This window comes from Topomyia yanbarensis, chromosome 2 (assembly GCF_030247195.1).
Source record: "Topomyia yanbarensis strain Yona2022 chromosome 2, ASM3024719v1, whole genome shotgun sequence".
NCBI lineage: Eukaryota > Metazoa > Arthropoda > Insecta > Diptera > Culicidae > Topomyia > Topomyia yanbarensis.
The window spans coordinates 147,590,787-147,615,184 of record NC_080671.1 but is presented as its reverse complement, the minus strand read 5'-3'; the positions used below and the strand labels follow the sequence as shown (position 1 = coordinate 147,615,184).

At 35.1% G+C, this 24,398-nt stretch overlaps 1 protein-coding gene across 4 annotated transcripts in view; it reads left to right on the top strand.

Annotated features, from left to right (window-relative positions):
- Positions 1-24,398, top strand: part of LOC131681668 (cyclic nucleotide-gated cation channel subunit A) — a 651,507-nt gene that overhangs the window by 397,101 nt on the left and 230,008 nt on the right. The gene's annotated exons all lie outside the window — the stretch shown is intronic.

Genomic DNA, 24,398 nt, shown 5'->3' with positions numbered 1-24,398 from the left:
TATTACTTTTATTGTTTATCTCAGGTAAACATATAAAAGACGCACGGTTCCGTGAAGCTAACGCCTGGAGCCGTGCCAAATAAACGAATTAAAAAAAAAACAGTGATGTGTGTAAGAAATGTCTTATCTCACTGATAGGTGGATAAAATCGGATTTTTTTTTTAGATTTTGCGGTGGAATTTAATTTATACTAAATTGTTAGAAAGGGTTAAAATCTCCTAACCCCTAGTCCTACTCCTAGAGACTAGAAAATTAGTTTAACAGCTTCGGTTGCCTACCTGTTGACTTTTTAGAAGAAAAAGAAAATAAATTATATAAGTCCATCTCACATCTCTAAGATAGAAATCAACTACTGTAGGTAATGTAGAAGAATTTAATACAACTTTGTAGATGACTGTGTACCAACTAGCCGTTTTTAGTGTTTCGTTTAATAAATTTTGTTGCTCATTTGTTGGGTAAAAGGTCATCGAACAGCTTATTTCAAAATAAGGGGCTTTTAATTATTATTAATCCTTTACAAATGTAGTAGGTATACTGTGAAAACTGATAATTTCGACAGCCTATTCAAAACAATCCCGTTTTTTGTGCTTTAACCACTAAACATTGGGATCAGAAGCAGATAAGCTTACCACTCAACCAACGACACCGTCAGATTAAGTCTATAGCCACTTTTAAATACAATCTGAATAATAAAAATAGCCACACCATCAGATCGTAGATAAATCACCTTAAATAGACAAGAAACCGCCGGACAAAAACTGCGAGTACATCTACTGATTCTGGGAGGAAAAAAAGGACAGTATTGTAATAAAAGGATTAATGATCATCCCACATGGGGCCGTTCTGAGAAGGACGCACATTTTCATCATTGTTTTCCTCTCAGAAGTTATGAGCCAGCATCTCTAAGTATATATTTCCGTATAAATCCTGGGAGCTTACATATATGATTGGACAGTACTACTTACATTTTTGTGTGTGGAATGTTTCTTAGTTCGAGCTTCAAACTCAGACCAAGCTGGAGACGGAATAGAAAACCTTATATGTACTATGATGGTTTTCCAGATCTAATGGTGAAGTGAAGCGAAATTGGGTTCGGAAGCGGTAAAAATTATTTATGGTTGTTTTGCGAAAATTTGACGTTTGGCGGTTCGTTTTTCAAATCGTGTACATTTATCATGGAGTAAGCTCAGAACACACCAGTATAGACGCCACTAGGTAATAGGTTTTGTAACTTCCAAATAATAGTAATATATTAGGAGCAGCCTGGACGATTATAAATTGAGTTAGTAGAATAGTTGTCCTGGATTTTTTTAATCAGTTTTCTTGTGAACCGTAATAAATTATTGTAGTAGATTATGTAGGCTATTAGATTTTTCTACTGATACTTCTAGATACTCAACAGCGGCACTGAAAAATCCATCATTCGTCCATAAAGCCGTGAACAGAACACCACACACACACCATTAACATCCATCAGAATAAACCTTCCTTGAGGTTTTTTAACCTTCCGCGTCAGTGCATCCTCATAGACCATCAATTTATCAAGTTAAATAAATGCATCAACGCGAGATCACCTGCTATCGATGATGCTTCATGGTTCATCAGACCGTTGCGCATTGACGTTCTAATGGTACGACGCAAACGCCCGACCGACATATCAACCTGTCGCACGCTGCGACAGACGCGCGGGAGACACACTGCGCCGGCTGGCAATAACATTTTATTTTATTGCATATTCGATGAGCAATAATAATTCCACCACTCCAAAAGTCTGATCCAGCCGTTGTGCGATGGTTCCAGCAATCGATACCCATTCAAATACACAATGAAGCGCATCAGGGTGTTGTTCTGCATTTGCTGGGCAGGAGTTACCCTAGCAGATACATTTGAAATTCTGTAGCGTGGTGTGTTGGTAAATCAGGTGACAAAATCATAGTAAAGTCAATAAAGAATATTTTTCAATTCTTCCTGCACACCTAGCCAATAAAACTTCCAATTTACTACTCGTTTGTTCGTACGAGGTCCAATGCACACCAGATTATTTATACGGTTCAATCTAGAACTGTTAGACTGTGATACATAACATATCGTTTATGTTGTGCGTATAATTACTGGTACTGCAAAAATAAGAAAATTCTAATAATACATGCATATGATTTGGTTCGCTTCTACCAACAATGCAATATCTCAAAATTTCAAGCTACCCCTGTCCGAGTGGCCTCAAATATTCAAACCAGACGATAAACGTCAGCACGTTTGCTTTACTGCCTATCAGGATTTTATTGTAACCACAGTTACACCGTACCATGCTCGTTCGATGGCTATTAAATAGCTTTCCATCAGAGTAACGTTAACTATTCCACCGTCGCTACCGATACGACCGTCATCATCATAATCGTTGCGGTTCGTCTTCGTGAAAATCATCCGCAGAGGGATAGCACTGATTTTTTTTCTCCAGTTTATTGCTTAAACGACCGTGAGTGCGGTTCACGTTAGGTAGGCGAGATTCATTCTAGGTTAGGTTTAACTTTATTATTTTCTTAGATTCTCGTCACAGTTGTATTCTAACAACTGTTCAAAAGTATTGTAATTGAAATTCAATATTAAATTGGGTGCTTGCGGTGCGGGCCACTTTGCACACTAGTTTTTAAGAGAGGGGTAAGGGTTTCAGCGCGAAAAAACTTTTGTTGCGGTTTTTTAGAAATTTGGTGAAGCGAATTTATCAAAAAATTTGTACATTACAATGCATCATTTCAATAACATTCTGTATTTTTTTTATATATTATTTTCTATTTGAATATATTGTTTTGTTTGCATTACATTAGTATATTGGGAGTTTAGCCACAAGTGGTGACTTTTCATCCCTATTGTTTACATGATTCAGTTAATTATTATTAAGATATAATATGCTTTCGCAGTTAAGTATTTTTTTCAGTAGGATGTTTAAACCTACTCGTCTTGTGAAAAAGGAGCTAAACAAATCTTATAAACTAACTAATAAACTATAAAGAGAGCTAATCGTTGCAATTGAAGATTGCAACGATTTTTGTCGGAAGTTGCTTATAATACTGTTCGTCATAATTTCTAATGTTTCTATGTTTGCGAGTCTGTGCAACTCATTTGTGCTAAACCAGGGAGGACGCTTCAAAATCATTTTCAGTATTTTATTCTGAATCCTTTGAAGCGTTTTCTTCCTAGTAGCACAACAACTTGCCCAGATTGGCACTGCATATAGCATTGCCGGTCTAAATATTTGTTTATAAATTAATAGTTTGTTCTTTAGGCAGAGCCTAGAATTCCTATTTATAAGAGGGTATAAACATTTTATATATTTGTTGCATTTTGTTTGGATTCCTTCAATGTGATCCTTAAAAGTGAGTTTTTTATCGTAAATCAAACCCAAGTATTTAACTTGATCTGACCACGTTAAATTCAAACCATTATATTTAATAATATGGTTATTATTTGGTTTAAGAGAAGAAGCTCTTGGCTTATGCGGAAACACAATCAATTGTGTTTTTGTCGCATTAGTGGAAATTTTCCATTTTCAGGTAATCATTGAAAATATTCAAGTTTCATTGCAGTCGACTGCAGATAATACGAAGACTCCTACCAGTGGCTGAGATGCTAGTATCATCACAGAAAAGTGACTTTTTACAGCCTGTAGGTAGATTTGGAAGATCAGAGGTAAAAATATTGTATAGGATTGGTGCGACGCTTGATCCTTGCGGGACGCCTCACAAGTTGATGAGTAGTTGAATGTCCAATACGAAATCCAAACTGCTCCGGACGAAAACTAGAATTCTCATTGATATGTTACATCATTCTAGTTAGGATGATTGTCTCAAATAATTTAATAATAGAAGAGAGTAAACTAATTGGTCGACAGCTAGATGCTTCTGCTGGGTTTTTATCTGGCTTCAAAATAGGAATAACCTTGGCATTTTTCTCTCTTTCAGGAAAGTATGCTAATTCAAAACATTTGTTGAATATTTTGACCAAGTATCTCATGGTGATTTCGGGAAGGTTTTCAAGAAGAATGTTGAAAATTTCATCATAAACTGGAGCTTTATATTTTTTAACTTTTTCACGATGGATTTGATCTCATCATAGTTTGTTTCAACAATATCGTCTAGAGACAATACTTGATTTGAAATGTTTTCATATTTTTGTAAGACTTCGGTTTCAATAGGACTCACAACGTTGAGATTAAAATTATGGACGCTATCAAACTGCTGAGCAAGTTTTTGAGCTTTTTCTTCGTTTGTAAGAAGTATGTGGTCACCTTCCTTCAAAGCTGGTTTCTGAGGTTTCTTAAGAACCTTAGAAAGTTTCCAGGAAGGTTTAGAATTTGGCTAGATTTATTCTTTCGCGAAATTTTCATTTCTTAAGAGTGTGAAGATTGTCGTCAATAATAGTAGTATAAAATTTTGTTGTTGTTGGTACTGATAAATTTCTAGCATCAACTATAGAATTATTTAAATTGTGTAATGCCGTATCAATATCAGCTTTATTTTTTAAATCAAGGTCATGATTAAAATTATTCTCAATATAAGTTTTGTACGTTTCCCAATTCGCTTTGTGATAATTGAACACTGAGCTAATGGGATTGGAAACAGCTTCTTGAGAAAGTGAAAAAGTTACTGGAAGATGATCAAAAGCAAAGTCAGCATGTATAATCAATTCGACTGACTTTGATCTGTCAAAACCAAATCAATTGTTGATGGATTCCTTACAGACGAATAGCACGTAGGACCATTCGGGAACAAAATTGAATAATAACCAGCAGAGCAATCATTAAAAAGTAGTTTACCGTTGGAACCGTGGCATTACTCCAGGCTCGGTGTTTGGCGTTAAAATCACCGATTATGAAGAATTTCGACCGATTTCTTGTAAGTTTTTGTAAGTCACCTTTTAAGAAATTAATTTGCTCGCCAGGGCACTGAAAAGGCAAATAGGCTGCAGCAATAAAAATGATACTAAGGTCGGTTTCAACTTCGATACCCAAACTCTCGATCACCTTGGTGTCAAGAGACGGCGTAACGGACTGTTTGATCCTGCGATTAACCGCTATTGCGATTCCTCCGCCGAACTCAACAATTCGATCAAATCGATGAATAACAAAATTAGAGTTACTCTTCAATTTAATATTTGGTTTTAAAAAAGCTTCGGTCACAACGGCTATATGCACATTATGTATCCTCAAGAAGTTGAAAAATTCGTCTTCGCACGTTTTTAATGAACGAGCATTCCAATTTAATAAATTTAAATGATTATTTAAAGTCATTATTAAACTTTAATTTCATTACAATTTTGTTAGCAAATTCCCATCCCGCTTGAAAAGCTTCAAACATGGAGGTAGAATTTAACATAGCAATCATCATAGGTGACATAGAGTCTTGCAAGTATTTTATTTTTTTCTTCCGTTGCGCTGCTTAGATCCATTGGACTAAAGGAAGCGTTGGGTGCAAACGAGTTTGTAGGCGTGGTAATGGTAGCCGTTATTTTGGCCTTATTACCTGCCACTGAAGCATAAGATGATATACCATTGTAGGATGGTGTGACGGAGGGAGAAGAAGTTGTTAATCTATTTTGAATCGGATTAACACGTTTGGACGTGTTTTCTTGAAGTGTACCTGAAGAAGTAGGTATTTTTTTTATTTGTTGTTTTGTTGTCTAGAACGAGAATTTATAATTTTTTCTCGAACAGGACAACCCCAGAAATTCGATTTATGATTTTCGCTACAATTAGCGCATTTGAAACCTTTTGTGGTTTTTTTCACCGGACAAGTATCTTTCGTTTGCGATTTATCACCACAGATCATACATTTGGAATCCAAATGACAATTTTTTGTGCCGTGCCCAAAGCCTTGGCATCTAAAGGGCGAACACGAAATTATTGCGACACCGAAAATGTCATGCCAATTTTCTTATAATGTTTAAAATCAAACCAAAATTTTAGGGTAGTTTTATACATTTATTTACTTCCAAAATCAAAAGAAAAGTTAATCGATGGAGCCTTGAGTGTAAAATTGAACGCGATTTTGCTTGATGCCCTCCATCAAAGTCTTTACAGTGTCATCCGGTACCAGTTTCTCAGTTTTCTTTTCCATTTTCTTAACATGTCCTTCTCGTCTTTGACTGTCTTCTTGCTCTCCCGAAGTTCCCGCTTCATCATTGCCCAGTACTGCTCCACCCTGCGCAGCTCCGGACAGTTTGGCGGATTCATGTCCTTTGGAACAAAATGGGCAGAATTGGCCTCATACCACTCCAGGACACTTTTAGAATAGTGGCATGATGCCAAATCTGGCCAAAATAGCGGAGCTTCGTCGTGCTGCTGCAAGAACGGCAAAAGATATTTGGAGGCAAACTTCGACATTTTCTTCTTCTTAAATTTGTCGTCCACATAGAACTTGATCTTGCCGGTGAAAAACTCCAACCCCGGAATTTGCTTAAAATCGGCTTTTATATACGTTTCGTCGTCCATCACACAGCAGCCATATTTTGTCAGCAACTTCTCGTAGAGATTCCGTGCCCGAGTTTTAGCCGTCGATTGTTGCGCTCATCGCGTTTTGAGAAGTTCTGTACCTTGTATGTATGTAGTCCAGCTCGCTTCTTTGCATTCTGGACGTAGCTCTGCGACATGCCGATCTTTTTAGCCAAATCACGGCTTGAGACGTTGGGATTTGCTTTAATCATCCGCTTCACCTTTCCCTCCGTCTTTTTGTTCTCCGGTCCCGGTTTTCTTCCAGCTTCTTTGCCGTGGTCCAACGTCAACCGCTCCGGGAACCGCTTCAACACTCTGGAGACGGTGAATGTTCAACATTTTTCCCAATTGCCGGTGCGACAGGTCAGGAAATTCCAGGTGTTTGGAAAGAATTTGTTCTCTCGACTCGCGTTGGTTCACCTCCATTTTCGTTGAATCGAAAAACACGACTTCGAGTTTGACAGCATGTAAACAATACACATCAATGAGAAAGTGTGCAAAATTTGGTTGATTTTTACCCAATGGTAAAAAAGTTATGCCCTGTTGAATGTCGTCTATAATGTTCCCACTTTACTAGCACGTGGAACATAAAACGTGCTTTTTCAAATACTTTAAAATTATGAACCTCATTACGGTTAAAATGAATTAAATAAAGCTCCTAGATAATTCCAGGGCGTACTGGCATGTTATCGCCGCTAGCCTTTCTCTTCATAAGAATAACTTGTGAAGGAGAAAAGCCAAGTAAATTTTTCAATTCATTGGATATTTCATCCAAACTTTGACCTTGTGGTAGCCCTTTCAAGACAGCCTTGAATGGTCTATCTGTCTTGAAATCATATGAATAAAATTTATATAGCTTCTCCGTAAGATACTGGAGAAGTCGTTTGTGGCCAATCAATTCCTCTGCTATAGCTCGACATTCTCCTCTTCGGCCAATCTGAAAAGAGACTTTCAACGTCCGGAAGGAACGTCGAAAGCTCAGTTCGAACGGCTTTAAAGTTGGAGATCATCACTGTTATAGGCGGAGGTGATTGCTTTGTCTCCTCATTGGCATTGTGTAAAATGCGAGGAAATTTACAAATTTCGTTATCTTCACATTCGGATAAAACATCGAATGAGTTGCTGCAATTAATTATATTATCGGGTGGAGAAGCCACCCTTTTTCGTTTATTTTTAATATTTGGCACACGGCCTTTCTGAGAGGACCCAGGCATGTAGGAAGAATTAAATATTTCTTTAGACTGAATTGTTCTTGAAAAATGTTTTAGTATTGAAAAAGGCTGATTGAGTAGAAAAAGTAGGTAGTCTTGAGAAAGACTAATTGTCGAAAAAAATATAGAAAGACTGATCGAGCGAAAATATAGGTAGCCTTGAGAAAGACTGTTGCTGTTCAAAAACTCTAGGTAAACCAGGAGCTATCAAGATTTGTGACCGGTTCGAACGAAAGTTCAAGCCGGTATGACATTCTGTAATTGATTTCAAACCTTGCATACTCATTCTATGTATAAAATACCTAACCTCTTCGTTGAGTTTTCGAGATAATTTTTCAATTAAGGAGGGTTTTTATTCATTTGTAATAAAGATTGCCATTTTCACGAAAAATTCCGCCATTTTATGAGTTCAATAAGATTTATAAAGCTTAGACTTCACACCAAAAAATAAAGAACAGGGGTGGGCGTAGCGTATTGGTAAATCGATTGCCTTGTACGCAGCGCACCTGGGTTCGAGTCCCGACCCCGTACATAGGGTTAGAAATTTTTCATAAGAGATTTTTCTAACCCGAAGAGGCGAATGACCTTAAGGTTAAAACCTCTATAATTGAAATAAAAAAATAATAAAGAAATTTAAACGACATGTAAACTGCCCATAACAGCATAAGAGTCCCATGTTGAAAAACAGCAAGCCGAGAAAAACGCTGTTCAAGATTGTCCCATCCATTGAGCCAAATGGATGGGACAACCATGTTTTGGTATTTTTTTTGATATTTTCTGAACAAACCCGGTAATCTTATTTGTGCAGTGTCATTCAGTGGTGATACAGAATACAATCCAACGGATAACTCATTTTCGACAAAAATCCACATGGGACTCTTATGCGTTTATGGGCAGTAAATCAATACGTAAACATACAACGATTGAATCTAAAATTGTATTGTAAATTACGTTAACTTCAATTTGAACATCAAACAGCGTACAATTTTACACTTTCATTCGTGTAATATTGCATGTCATTCATTTTACAACAGTATTCGAGTAAAAATACATTGAAGTGCATTAGTTTTCCGTTTAAAGAAAGTGTAATTTTCAATCCACGTGTAAAATTATAATAAAATTCGTTGAAAAAAACACGACAAGTCGTGTGTATTTGTGGTGGAACTTAATTTAACATTTATATTCATGGTCCAAATATGTGCATGAAAATAAACTTAAAATTACAAAATATTTTTTTCTGTGTTGTACTCGATGATCCAAAAAAAAAATATAGAAGGTTGAGTTTCGGAAAATGGCATTATAAAAACCGAAAAATTCATATTTTAAAGTTAAATTCGCTCACTTTTCTTCAAAATACTGGGGAAAAAATCAAGTCAATCCATTGAATAGTTTTTGTGTTATAGTGTCCGCCAATTTACGCCAAACTGCGGTTTCAGAGAACGATCGATTTGCGGGTGTGACAACAAATACGCACGCGGAACACATGGTTGTTGAAAACAAAAGGATGTCAGCGTGGCCACCGAGATTGCCCTAGACTATTCTAGAAGTTCAATACTAACAATTAAGCGAATAAAAAATCGATTTTTACCCACTACACCAGACGTCACCCGTAAAAGAGTTATAATTCGTCACAATGGAAAAATTAAAAAAAAAGTGCAAATACCCCCGCACAACGGTATAAGTTTATTTGAAACGACATAAGTTCCATTCAGTTGGGGTTCATTTTATTGATTCGTCGAAATAGAAAACGAACAAAATAAAACCTATTGGTCGTTCTTTGAATAACAGTTTAATATTTCGTAGTAAGACGAACAGAAATTAACTGCGATAGTAATAAAATCAATGAAACGGGGACATACGTATGTACTGGAAAATTAGTGCAAAGTGTTGTAATGACGTCGTAATAAACGAAAGAGAAAGTAAACAAAGAGAGGCTCTCAATGTTACTTACGTCCAATTGAAAATTTCCTCTAGAACTCCTTGAGAATATTTTCACAAATTTTCATAGAGATCCGAGAAATAGATCGAAAGTTACAGCGCTTCCAAGCGCGCTTTGTCTACCAAGAGTAGTGATAACTTGAAATTTTAACCGTTGTGTATCCGACGCGGTACCCGGGTACCTTTTTAGGTTTCAATTAATGAAATTCCCATGTTTTATCCATAGCTGGAAATCGAAACTTTGCGACATCTTAGAGCTTCACTAAGTCAAGCTTTTGGGTTAATAATATTATTGATATAGTTAGGGGGAGTGAGGAGGGGCTCCTGAATTTTTTTACTACGTAACAGGCCGACGTGGGTACCCGGGTACCCACAAAACTGAAATACTAATAACTACGGTAATTTCCAACCGATTTTGATGCTTTTTGGTGTTTTGGATTCGGGAACTCATCCACTTTTAAACTTGGTAAAAATGAATCGGGTTACTTCATTTGGTTCCCGGAAATCCGGATTTCCGGAAACATGTTCCAGTGCTGGGATACTATTTGTGACTTTTAATGGAATACTAGCAATATGGATATCAAAATTCATGGAATTGCATCAGTAAGCTATATCTCGTGGTTTTTTAACCATTTGATGGTTTGACCCCGGAACGGACATTCTGGAGCAGGTTCCCGTGGGGCCGTGAGTGGCCATTCCATTCCAATTCCATTTTTTAAACTGCCATAGGGTCCCGTAACAACAAATAACAGACTTCCGAGACAATTTGAAGAGTTTTGATACTCATATTGCTAAGACATTATTAAAATTTACAAATCATACCCTAGTACTGGAACATTACTCCGAAAAATCCGGACTACCAAGAACCAGATCCATTCATCCGGTTCAGCTTTACAGAATCAAAAAGTGGACGAGTTTCTGAATCCAAAACATCTAAAAGTGTCCAAATCGGTTAAAGGAAGCCATAGTTATGAGCATTTCAAATTGTGGGTACCCGGGTACCCACGTTGGCATGTTAAAGGAGTTTTTTTTGTTGGGCACATAACTGTTAATCTCGATTGTCTCGAAATGTCGTTTATTTTCAGAAATGTTTTTCCGTGATCACGATTGCCGAAAAACACTCAATCGATTTGCTTCAATTCTTTTTTTCAACTGATTGTAATTAATTTTTCTCGTACCTTAACGATTCCTTTTTTATGCATAAATATTTGTTTTGTAGATAAGAATTCTTTAATACAATTTTTAGAGCTTAAAACAGCATTTTTTTAGGAAAAGCGTTTTTAATCCACCTAACAGTGTGATGAGACATTTCTTATAACTCTTATCACTCTCTTTTGATATTACATCGATTGAGAATGTTTAGAACTTTATGTTTCGCGATGTTTTTGATATCACATCCAGAGAATTAAAAACTGAAATTGTAGCTCTTGATATCACGCTACCTCTGAAGTGCATGCGTGCATAGTTCAAACTTTACTTCGATATCGACTTTTTCTAAAAGTGACTTCCCAGTAGCATCTTTGAATTGAATTATTATCACTCATTCTAATGCAAATAGAACAAATAAAAAACTTTCGACACCCGTTAAAGAAAATCATCATTGCTGGAATTTTCGTTTCCACGAAATTGCCATTTGAGCCAATATATTCTGATTCCTGATTCACTTGTGTTACTGCACTGGGTGCACGCTGCTCTGAAAATCTAACGAAATCGTCTTAAGGCACCAGCGAGTCTCATTCTGAGCCATTTGCGCGATTTTCGGCGGGTTAAGTCTGTGAAGAATTCTAAAAACTAACTTCTATTCCATAATTTTCAGTTCAGCAATTCGAGAAATTGTGCTCACCGCAAGTGAAAAATAATCTGCGTTGTGGAGCGACGGTCACTACCCCGTTTACTAGAGCTATTATTAATTCTCAAAATATTTTTGATTTTTACAACCTTATTAGGGAAAGTTGATAAGCTTTTGTAATATTGTGTAGGAAAAAAAGCTGCAAATTTCTGTATTTTCTCAATCCGCAACATGTAAGCCCTTAAGTATACCAATTAATTTAGGAAGCCGTTTTAGCATAAAATATAGCACGAGTCGGAATAGGTTCATAAAAATATTGGAAGAAGTTGATGAAATAACCCATTGAAAACTAACAAAAAATTGGTGTAGTTCGATGCAATTGAAAGAAAACATCCTCAGACAAATGGGATGTACCCATTTATGTGGGACACAGTGAATAATAAATACAATAAAGACCCGTTTTTATCAGCTTCATGTTGTGTTTTAAGCTGACATTGACTAAATCCGGACATATTTCTTTCCTCCTTATAATAAACTGCAGCTTGATCTAGTCTGATAGCTATTTCTGATTATATAATATAAATTTCTCTTAAAGGGGCCTTCTAGCGCAAATTTAAAAAAATGATTTTTTTATTTATGCATATTTGCATCTTTAAGGTAAGAAAAATATGCTCAAGAAAGGATTTACTCAAATTCAGCCTAATTCGTCTGCTAGAGCCCATCAAACATATTTTCATATGAGACTGACAAAATCGGGGGCTAATCAAATGGGGTCTTCACTGTATTGTAATAAATAGGCAGTATTCGAAGAAGTTTCTTGTGGTTAATCTCCAAATGGCATAATTCCGAAACCATCATATTTGAAGTTTTAAAATTATGGAGAATTAAAATAAGCAAAAAATAGTAACAGAGTTCGTTTCTTTAGCGAATTTGTTGAGACAATCATTTGAAACAACTTTATTGCAGGAATGAATGCTACGTGTAGGGAGTATATCAAGTTTTAAAATGATATTTACGAAATGTTCCTTAATCTATTTTTTTTATCTTGAACAACTTTTTATTGCGAGCTTCACAAACTTCAAGCTTTGGATAAAATATAAAATTTATTGTTTATAAATAGTAGAATATCATACTCATATGTTGATACCCTGAACACACGGAGCCTTCTTGTCTTCAACAAAGTGGTTTGTAATAGCCCTCCCCAAAATTTTACTGACTACATTAAGTCTCGAACTAGATATGTTTGAAGAGTATATTCTCCATAAATACATCTTAGAGGATAAACGTCTATTTTATCAGATGATGTGCTGTTTAACGGTTGTAAAATTCATCGAAGATACTAAACCTCCGGAATTGGCGGTTGCAAAATGATGTAATCCTGACCTTAAATTACTGTTTGCGAACATTTATTTTTCCTATTTATATAATTAATAACACAACAAAAATTAAAAGCTCATCGAAATTGATCAGGACGTGCTATAGTCGAACGGAAAACGCCATTTTTCATAAGTTTTACTCTACTTTCGGAAAGTGTTATCCTCGTTATTAATCATATAATGTTTTCGTCTCAACTCTACGCATTCCCAAAATAAAGACATGTTCAGGAAATGTTGAATGCTGTGCATTTTTTCGGTGAGCTGTTCTATGTTTCATGTTTCTGTGTTTCCAGCTTCGCTTACTATTAAAAAAAAAGACCCCAATCCATATTACAGTACATCAATTCAAAAGTGAGCTCAATATGATAGGACGATCTGATGATTATGATTGATGTCAGAACTCTGGAATAAGTGTCTATTGGAATGTTTTCAGGCAGGTATTTGATATTTATGTGATTAGACAACTGTTAGATCAAGACCAATAGTTCAGTTACAGATCAGGATCCCATTCCCACAACTTTGAGCGCAGCGTAGTTGGTAAATCGATTGCCTTGTACGCAGCGCACCTGGGTTCGAGTCCCGACCCCGCACATAGGTTAGAAATTTTTCATAAGAGATTTTCCTAACCCGAAGAGGCGAATTACCTTAAGGTTAAAACCTCTATAATCGAAATAAAAAAAAACAACTTTTGAAAAGTCCTCATGATGTTTAAAACGACAGGTTATCAATGTACTGATTTGATAATTATTATTGTATTATTGAATGAAGTCAGTCAGCATCAATGAATTTTTCTCATCAATCCAATTATTTTTTTGTTTGGGTGGTTGGCAAGGGGTGGGGTTGAATCTTGGTTACGCTGTTGCCTGGTGTTATTTATATAACTTTTCATTTTCTAAGATATGTTTCAGATATCGAATCCGATGTTTGTAACTTAGAAACTTTGCAGTCATCAGGTTCGGGCAAATGAAATTTTTTGCATCGATAAGTGATCAAGGATCATGTAGACAACTTGGAATTGTTCGGCGGTTTTCTCTAGCGATTGAAGATAGAAAAAGGAAATACGAAATTCGTTTTATCGAAATAATATTTGGCTAATTGAAATGCTATACTACTATACTGAACAATAAATAGGCGACAAAGGATAATCCACAAACAACAACTTTTAATGTATTCAAAATATATATATTTGACATCTTAAGTAAAGTTATTCGCATAAGTAAGAACAAATTTGTTAAAGACATAATTTCAATACAATCACTTCCAAGAAAATTTATGAAAATATCTCACTCGTAGGTAGATTAATCAGCAAAAAAATAATACCAAAAGAAAGGCCATATAACATCCATTAAATTCTGCGAAGATACTATTAACCTTAAATTAGCCGTTTTGGCGTTAAAATTGCCTGTTTTTGGTCTTATTCGTGGATATGGGAAATGATAAAAATCTTTCGCCCCTATTTAATGATAAATATCTCTTTTGATAATAGTCCGATTTCAACAAACTTATAGCTCTTTCGAAAGGTATTCGTATAGGCTTTTCAAGGATATATAAAGTGTTTATCTATGTCGTCAATTTCGGCAGATAATTTAAAACAAACTGCGAAAAACGCCATTTTTACACTTTCAAACATTCGTATCTTGGAAGCAAAACATCAGAACCAAAAACAAATTAATAGCGTTCTGTCTGGGTGACAGGCCTTTCATTTAAAATTGGTTTGGATAAGATCGGTTCAGCCATTGCTGAGAAACACGAATGAGAGTTTGTCCGTTACATACACACATATTCACAGACATTGTCTCAAATCGTCGAGCTGAGTCGATTGGTATTAAAGACTTGGCCATCCGGGCCTCGGAAAACATCTTGAAAGCTTGAGCGAATTCTATACATTTCTTTTATAAGAAATGTAAAATGTTCCCGAATGCAGGAACAAAATATTATTTATTTAACTAATCGTACACTCAAACAGAATAATTTCACCATTCTCTGGCCGTTTTACATTTTTTATGAACGATTTTTTTTATGATCAATGTGACTTTAACCTAGTTCTTCCCAAAAAATTAAAACTCAAACGAAGTTCATAAGACACTTTCGATGATCATTTGCTTTTCCAAGAACTTTTATATTTATCCTGATAGCTTGGACCATGTATTTTTCATAGTACTGGTTTGTATAGGACTCACTAATCCATATCTCCGGATCGAGAGTGATGAAATAATTTTAATATTCTTACTAATTTTTAGGCCAACATGTTCTTCAACAAAGTTCATCATTACGAGTATCTCTAAAAGTTTGTCGAAAACGCCAGCTTTTTACCACGTTAGTATAAAAAGTTGATTTTTCTAGATCGATCATAGTAAGCCATGTCTAATTTTTATTTTTGTCGGATTACGTGGAATATTCATACGAACATTTCCTCCAAAGACACCCTGTAAACATATTCGATGGTTCGGCATCTAGTGAAATAAGTTCACGTTTCTGGTGTTTCATGCCGCCAGGGAACCGAACACAATTGCCAAGTTTCGTTCGAATCGCTGGTGGTGGTCATGTGTAATGGTCGACTGCTTTCTCGTGAAATCCCTCTTTTGTGTCGCCTCGCCTTGCATAGCAGTGGCATCGAAAACACAATGGAGTCTTTTCTGCTCCACGTTCTGGCCGAGGGTCTATCTCAAAAAGAAAAGGTGCGTATCGAAAGAAGAAGGCGTAGAGTGGCAGATTTAACAAACACACAACTGATTCAAGATAATTTGTATAAGGTGTAGGCATACGCATAATAATATTGCAAACTCTCCGAAAATTGCAGACAGCTTGAAATTTTTTTAGTCAGATGTTTTAATTAATTTCGTTTTCATGATTTCTTTTTTGGATGCGACGCAGTATTTACGCGATGTCGATTCTGTGAATCGTAAAATCAGAACTCTAGCGTTACTTATGTCGATACCTCCATCGAGTAACATCTTGGGGGCTCCCGCCATTAGCAGTTTGACAAGACCATAATTGACAAGGCCGTAATTTGATGTTGGAAAAGGTCTTTCCCTGAGAATGACCATTGATAAAGCAATCTCTCGGTTCCGCCGCGTTTTCATTGAAACAGAAGTAATCCGAACAAATTAACGTGTTCAACTTTCATCTCGATTATCTTGTTATCGAGTTTTTAGAAAGTGACCTCGCGTGAAGCATCACATTTCGAATACAGTAAAACCAATTGATCTGAAATTTAAAATCTAAAACTTAGATTGAATGAAGTATTACCAAAAAACCTAATACAAATACTCTCAAAAATTAATTTAAAAAAAATTAAGGCCATTCTGGAAAAAAAAAGTTTTTTTCGCGAAAACCTTCGTTCAATCACTGTAGACTGTTGTGAATTAACGATTAAATACTATGACAAAAATTTGGCACCATTTTACTATACTCATATCTTGTATAATTTGAAACACTAGAATAAAAGAATTACCTCGCTGCTGCACAAATTAAATGAACTATCGGGGATTTTTTGACTGACAAAAACCGAACACATATTGTTAGTTACCGAAAGTTGAGGATTTTCCATTTAAAAATCAAAACTATCGAGCAACGTAAATTGACGGGTTGAGTTTTTTGTTTTTTCAAAGAATTGTATTACCGTAAACCGGGGTGACTTTGATCACTCGAAACTTTTTTCGTAGATCGCTTATTAAACCAGAATAGTCTATCTATTTAATTTGAAATGATTTTTACTCTAAACTTATAAAATACTGATTTGTTATACTTTTGGAGTATATTGTTCGGTTTTTGGGTACAAATACTACAAAAACCGAAATTTGACTTTACCTGATTTTTGCGAAGCTTCGTAAAGTGTCTATTTTTTTATAAAACAAATAAATTGTCAGATTTGAGCAAGAGTAATAAATTACAAGCGAGTTTGTATTTTCCTTTAGATTGGGATATGCTAAATTTAGTTTTAAGAGTTTGTTTATTTTTAATACATTTTTTGTGAAACTAGTTGGCAATTATTTCCAATTTTTTTAAACTAAAATTCGCAACATTTTTTTTATTGTTCAATAGTCCAGCGTGTTAAAATGGATGAAACTTTTTGTACATTGGTAAAACACTGAACCAGATCAATTTTAGCAGTTTTAAAAGTTTTCAGAATCTTTTATTCTTGTTGGACACAAATTATACGAATTTTGGTTACTCGAATTTTACAGTACATTGAAATACTTTGTATAATACTAATTAACATCTATTTAACAATGACTATCTTTCCAGAATTGGTTTAAACAAACACTTGAATGAAAAACATTGACATCAATAACTTAATGTGGGTGAACATGCAGGTTATCAAAGTCACCCCGGAACACGAAAACGGACTTCAACTTGAAATCATTTTTGAAAAAATAGCTGTAAACGGACAATTTTAGGTAAAACCATCCAATCTTGTTCTCCATACATCAGTACATGGTTTAAAAATATTAAACTTGAAAAAAATGTGTTGCATCTAAAAATATGTAATGATTACTTCGTAAAGTGATCAATGTCACCCCGGTTTACGGTAATTGTGTAAGCCTGGGTATTACTAGGCCAAATTCCACTACATTACACAATACACTCAGGTTTTTTTTTACGCGGGGGATACGAACCGCGTAAATGAAAACCGCGTAAATTTCAAAATCCGCGTAAATGAAAACCGCGTAAATTTCAAAATCCGCGTAAATGAAAACCGCGTAAATTTCAAAATCCGCGTAAATGAAAACCGCGTAAATTTCAAAATCCGCGTAAATGAAGACCACTTAAATTTAAGAATCCGCGATAAAGGGAACCTCATTGATGGATACCGCGTAAATTCCAAAATCCGCGTAAATGAAAACCGCGTAAATTTCAAAAACCGCGCAAATGAAAACCGCGTAAATTTCAAAATCCGCGTAAATGAAAACCGCGTAAATTTCAAAATTCGCGTAAAAAAAAAACCGCGTAAAAAAATACCGCGCAAAAAAAACCGCGTAAAAAAAAACTTGAGTGTAGAGGTTTTTCCTGGTATTCTTCAAGCTTTCACTTGTAACCACATGCTTTAGATTTCAACAAGCAAACAATGTCTGTGTGTGATTGGTGGGAATATGGTTGATAGGTTTTCGTAGCACAGACAACACACAATTGCGTCTTGAATATTCTATAACGAATTCCTCGTAGCCCGTCAAAAGAGCAACAGAGGCTTAAAAATGAATGACGTATTTCTGCGCAAAAAGTGTAAAGTGGCGTAGCCAGAAATTTGGTTTGGGAGGATTTTGATGAAAATCGTTATATACATTATATATGTTGAGATGGGGGAAAAAAGGAAAAGTTAGAATTTTTATAAAGGTATGTAGCCATATTTTCGCATGAAATACTTGTTATACGTATAGCGTAGTACAATGTCAAATTTGCAAAATCCACTTGAGAACATAAAAAATATTAATAATTGTCGAAGTTATAGCAATTTCCGCAAAACGCGTTTTTTCCAAAGAGGTTTGCCGTGACTTCGATTCCAGTCCAACAGCTCAGCTGAAACCATGTACCGGTGGTGTCCTTGAACGATCGATTAAAAAAATTCTTCTTTTTGGAAACGGGGACGATTTTTCCAAAAAAAAAAATACTATTTTCACCTGAAAAAAAATTCAAGAATTCATAACATTAATATGAAAATTTTGACGCAAAATGGAATCGTTGAAGGACGCGGCTGTTAAATTACGAATTAGCAGAAAAAAGTTTTGAGATCAGCTATCGTAGTCACCGCAAAGACGTTTTGGAAAACATGATTTCGAGATAATCGCGTTTAAAGTTTCAAGTATAAACTACATCTCCATAAGGGAGCAAGATGAAAAACACTATAACTTTGCGTCTACTGCTTCGATCTCTATAAAAAAATTGAGGCAACATTCTTAAGAACCTGAACCTTACGATAGAAGAATAAAAAAATCGATTGTTTGGCCAACCTCAACATGTGTAACCCCATAATGTAAGTTTGATAAATTAGTGAAAGTTCAGCATCGAAATAAGTCTAAAAGCTGCCTTTTATAATTTCTATTATAATATGTCAATGAAGTCAGAGAACGCAAATACAGAGTGCACTTTTAAAGTGGAATAAATCTTTTAAAACTTTTTTAACGGTCAGGACCATTTAAGCTAGAAATCATCAAATTTGAAGGTTTAATAACCTCGAAGAAGTTTTGAAACATAAAAAGCGCTTCTTTTGATGTAATAATGTTGGTGATGAAATCTCATCTCCTAGAAGTAATTATGGAGAACTAATTGGTAGGTGACTTGGTGTCTTCAGCAAAGTTGTTGATAATGTGATTTTAAATAACTTTGTTGAAAACATGAAGGCATATATTGGGATATAAAATGATATTAAAGAAATTTCCTCCCACCTGTTATTTTCAAAATTATTTTTATTGTAAGCTTCAGAGGCTACCTTGAATATAATGTGAATTTTATTGTTTAAACACAGCAGAAGAGATTTATCAATTACAGTAATAGCAGAATAACTTGTTTTAAAGGCTTTCTCTTATACTTAATCTAATATATTTCGATATTCTGAATATATGGAGTATTCATGTCTTCAATAATATTAGTTATGGAAAATCTTCAAAAAAGTTTTGATTATAGAGGCCTTAGGGTCCTTGGGGTCTTTCGGTTCTTTTTTCAGGTTAGAAAAATTACTAAACATCATTTTCGGGCTTGTTTTTTGAAATTGCATTTTCGAAAACTTTGCTGAAATCATTAAATCTCGAATTAAATTTGTTTGAAGAATTATTTCATTAGAAGAGGTGCTGCTTTACTTTGTAATATTCTTCAAAGATACTAAACATCCCAAGTTGTCAGTTTCGAAATAATGTGATCGTGACCGAAAAAAATGTTTTCGCACATTAATTTTAATTTTCTCACTATGAAAGCTCACAACTCCAAAACGAGTCCTCTTATACAAAACGTTATTACACCATTTATTTAATAACTGACATATACCTTATTAATAGCCACTAACTTGAAATATATTGTAATCTAATAAAGACTTCAATATCCTGCCTAGAGGCTATTTCGTCGCTGTTGTGCTATCTTATGACAAGCGCCATTTAGCACTTTTCGAGAAAAACCATTATTAAAGTTTGAGATAGAATATCTTGAAATTTATAAATGTTAGAAGCTTTTCGGAGAAGGCGATCGATGCTTCTATCTTTTTTGTAGTAATCTCTCGATTTAGGCGAAGATTGGTTGTCACTTTTTCCATTGTCACAAGATAGCACAATTCGATCACTCGAGAAATTGGCGCTTGTCATAATCGTGTTTCGCTATATCTCAGTAACCCAGTAGAATTTAAAAATTGTGATAACGCCACATTGTAGAGATTTTAAAATTAAGTAACATGGCATATCTTACTGAGTTTACCCCAAACTGGCGTTTGTCATAAAATAGCACAACAGTGACGACCCCCCTGGCTACGCCTTTATGTATACCAATAAACAAATATGCATTATTCGAAAGGACACTTTTTAGTCAATGTTGATATAACTAAATTACGCCCAGCTCACGCGGTGTGCCATTAACATGCCAGGCACCGAGTATGATGGCTGAGTTATGCCGCCAGTGGTTGAAACGTGCCTCGTAATTAAGATGAAGTGCCGTTCATGTTTATGTTGAATTTAGCTTAATTCGATTTGTTTCCACGCTTTCGATATACGTACCACTTCCCCGTTCCTTATGTATTCATGAATGTTAACATTTTTCAATTCGACACAGATCTTTCATTAGGGCCTAAGTCGCAATGTACTCAAATGGAGAAAAATCAGTTTCAATATTCGGCGAAGGTTTTCTAAATGTAGTTTTTATTGTAGGTATAAATTACTTTATGACCGTGTTTTTCCGGAAGCATTTTTCGTTAAACCTTATGACAATATAACAAAGAATTTAATTCATATGTGCTTTTAGTGGGTAGAAACTAAAAAAATGCTTACGCCCAATTTGCATCCCAGTCGTGATTTCGCCCTTCAGCAACCACCATTTGCGGAAGGGCTAAACCGTGTACATAATTTTCAGAAGGGCGCGGTAAATGGGCTAAACTGACTCTGTCTTGCTGGGTAGGGCTGGGTAAATGGGCGAGCTTGACAGTATACCTTTTAATAGGGCTCAGCAAATGGGCGCATAGAAATCCAATGTAAAAGAAAGGGCGCGTGAATCTTTTCTTCAAATTTCATGAAAATATCGAAATATTCGAATGTTTATGTGCAACAACTATCGAGTAGACATGATCATAGTAGATATTGCTTATCATTTATATAACAGAATCGCCGTTTATTCTTTTATTTGTGAATAATAACCGTACGCCCGCTTCTGTCTAAAAATGTAAGTTTGGCCTTTATATTCCATATGAGAAGAAGGGCCTAAGTCGAAATCTCGAAGAAAATGCATGTTTCGCCGTTTTGTTTTCTTTAATTATACATCGAACTAAAAACCATTTTAACTAATTTTCACCTCAATCTTGTAGTATTTTTGTTGCATAATGTCGTAATAGCGAAAACGCAGTTTGTTTACATTTGCGATTTAAGCCCTAATGAAAAATCTATGTCGAATTAATTTAACCTCGTTACCACAGTAAAGAACAATAACAACAGTATGTCGTTGTTCAACCCACACTAGATTGATGCCAGTTAATGGTGCACGGAAAAAAGTTCCCAAATGCGCAAAAAAAACTGCTATGATGTAGGGAACAATCACGCTCTTACGTTACGAAAACAGAGCAAGGATAACGAATCATGTGGTTTTATTAATAAATTTAGGAACATTGTTGTCCGACTGTACGGCGTGAACTGATTCACGATGTATTATATCTTGATCGTGATTTGGTTTATGTGGCTGTGAATTAGTTCACAAAATCAAAGAAGTCTTCATATTTGTACATGAACTGTTTTCACGAAACTCGGAGTATTACTCATAAATCCATTCATGCCTCGTGAGCTAGGTAATGATTCCTTATATATTCGTCACGATACACCATTCGAGCTCGTAAAATAATTCACAAAACCTTAAATTTTTTAAACCTGTGTCGGTCCCATCAGGTAATTTTAAAAGTTTGTAGTGAAAAATCTCCTCCTCGTAGAAAATATTCCGTAATTCATTAATTTTCGTTAATTGATATATTTTTCTTATCAAACATTGTATGGACATATCTACTACGGCAATTATTTTTTTTATAAAACTCATATATCATGTTATTCTTTATGAAGTAGGGAAAAGATTTTACATTAATCGGAGTATTGGAATAGTTATTTAAAAAATTGGGACGACATTTAACATAATAACTAATGTTGGGGAGACTTGAACTTTTTTAGAGAGGTAGGTTTATCTGAAAACCTAGTCAATTCTCCTCATGTTCCCCTATATTATTCGAGATCTATTTTGTGTGCTTGTATTATTTAGACTCTGCACATGGTCTTTAAATTTTAAAGTAAACTATTTCATAAAATTTAGAGTAGGGTAAAGTGCCTATTACTCGGCCTGCAATCAATAGAATGCGTACAAATTGGCATTAACAGCTTTGCTTCGTTTTTAAGAATCAAGATAATAGAACAAATGCTGAGTTTCGGGGCTATTTACAGAAAACACCATATAAACCGGTTGCACTACAAGATAACTAGTTAACGTTTTCAGAAGAATTATTGTATTGTATTGTATTGTCTTAGATTAAAAAAAAGTTACATCGCACAGACTTAGACTAAACACTAACTTAAACCTATTTTTAATTAAAACGTTTTTTTCTAATATGAAAATCAAATAGACACTGTTGAAGCGTTGACAGCAAACATCCAAAGAATTATTCTGGTCGTTCTGCGTGCGATCTGTTGAGCGTCGGAAAAAATCAATTATCCGGAAAGATCTTCCCAGAACGTTGATGTCAAGTTTTGCTAGAAGCGCAGGAGAGTCTATGTTGTCTGTCAGAAGGTCGAAAATGAAAAGTTGCAGAAAGATCCGTCTGTTTTGCAGCGTAGGGAGATTGATGAGGATACAGCGATCTTCATATGGATGAAGCTGGAAACGATTTTGCCAGGGTAACCGACGAAGTGCGTACCAGTGTAATGTATAGTGTTTTTAGTCAATACACATCACTGAAATCACGAGTGTTGCGTTTGATGAGTCCCAGTAGGAGAACGCGGGGCAAGTCCGACACCTTAAGCGCAATAATTTTTCTAAAATTCCACAAAGCTCCTAAAATTGTATATTCTGTGCATAATCCTTGTTTAGGTGGTTCTTAACAAAATATAATTTTTTCAGCGCTTCAAAAAATTGAATTCATTAAAAATTATTGGTTGCCAAAAATGGAGAAAAATTACATTTTAAAAACGCTGGGGTAAGACAGTAGATACAGAGCACTAGATTAGGATTGTCGCTGGTGTTCCCATTGTTTTCGCCTCGGAACATGTTTGTTTTTCTTTCGGTATATATCTGTCAAGGTATCGAAAGTTTCTCTAGTAGAAGTCTTTGATCCGCACTTTTGGGACACGCAGAAAATATGGTCGGCTTGTAACCACAAACCGTTTAGTTGAACTTCAAATTAGTAAAATGCAGAGTTAACCTTTTTTATTTCAGTCTCGTTTATTCTGCTGTGATTTTTATGCATTCAAGACCAAAAACGTCCAATGAATAAAATTTACAGCAGAATAAACGATAGGCAAATAGAAAAATGATTTGATATCTACTATGAAACAAATTTCTATGTGGCATACTATTATAATTTGATAGTTTTCACTTGATATCTACGCGAGACAGATAATTTTTATGTGCTACAACAAATTGCTAAAAATTATATGTGAAATCAATATATTCAATATAACGAATTTTCTCGGCGTAAATTTTCGACTGTTTTTGTTATGAAATAAAAGAGTTTGTATATACCGCACAAGGAAATGAATTCTAGAGAAAATTTTCAATAGGACGTAAGTAACAATGAGAGATTCTCTTTGGGGTCTTTCTCTTCTGTTCATTACTCGGCCATTTCAACATTTACTACTAAACTCTTTGCATAATATTCTAGTAAAAACCGTCGCCTTTCGATATGTACTGGAAAATTAGTGTAAAGTGTTGTAATGACGACGTAATAAACGAAAGAGAAAGTAAACAAAGAGGGGCTCTCAATGTTACTTACGTCCTATTGAAAATTTTCTCTAGAATTCATCAAAATTCAGTACAGGTTTAGACAATTTGTGCATTCTAATTAATGAAAATACATTAGCCAAGAATGGCCATTGTGTTACTGGCTAAATGAAACTAAAATAATTAGTCGCTATGAAACGACGACAGAGGATTATTTTTTTGCTTTTTTTTATTTGGCCCATTTGACATGTATATCCCGGAATCAAAACAATGATGTTCCTACCACTGATGCCAGCGACAATCCTAATCTAGTGCTCTGTATCTACTGGTAAGACCGACACCCCAAAGGGGCAAGAGCGACCCCCTTTTGAACATTCTTTTTGTCCAATTTTTTCCATTAAAATATATTGTGTATGTGTGATAAAGTGCAATTATGTGTATATGAGTATGTGTGATGCAAACGCATGCTTTCTGTAGTTTCATCGCGTAGCAAGAGGAAG